Below are 515 nucleotides of genomic sequence, written 5' to 3' on the forward strand. Positions count from 1 at the left end.
ATATATATATATATATATATATATATATACATATATATAAATATATACATAAATGTATATACTCTTTACTCTTTTACTTGTTTCAGTCATTTGACTGTGGCCATGCTAAGTTACGTGGACGTAAACACACCAGCATCGGTTGTCAAGCGATAGTGGGTGGTTGGGACAAACATGGACAAGCAAATATATACATATATATACGACAGTCTTCTTTCAGCTTCCGTCTACCAAATCCACTCACAAGACTTTGGCCAGCTCAAGGCTATAGTAGAAGACATTTGCCTAAGATGCCACGCAGTGGAACTGGACTTGGAACCATGTGGTTGGGAAGCAAGCTTCTTGCCACACAGCCTCGCCTTCGCCTATATCTTGTGTAGGTATGTATTTTGTACACACACAGAGACACATACACATGTACGTATCTAGATAGATGGATAGATAGCGAGGGAGAGAAAGAGAAGCGAAAGAGAGAATGCGTGTGTGTGTGTGTGTGTGTGTGTGTGTGTGTGTGTGTG

General features: G+C 40.2%; 1 protein-coding gene across 7 annotated transcripts in view; it reads right to left on the minus strand.

Moving 5' to 3' along the window:
* Positions 1-515, minus strand: part of LOC106867596 (adhesion G protein-coupled receptor L4) — a 364,928-nt gene that overhangs the window by 69,955 nt on the left and 294,458 nt on the right. The gene's annotated exons all lie outside the window — the stretch shown is intronic.

The sequence above is a fragment of the Octopus bimaculoides genome, chromosome 6, assembly GCF_001194135.2.
Source record: "Octopus bimaculoides isolate UCB-OBI-ISO-001 chromosome 6, ASM119413v2, whole genome shotgun sequence".
In the NCBI taxonomy this organism is placed as follows: domain Eukaryota; kingdom Metazoa; phylum Mollusca; class Cephalopoda; order Octopoda; family Octopodidae; genus Octopus; species Octopus bimaculoides.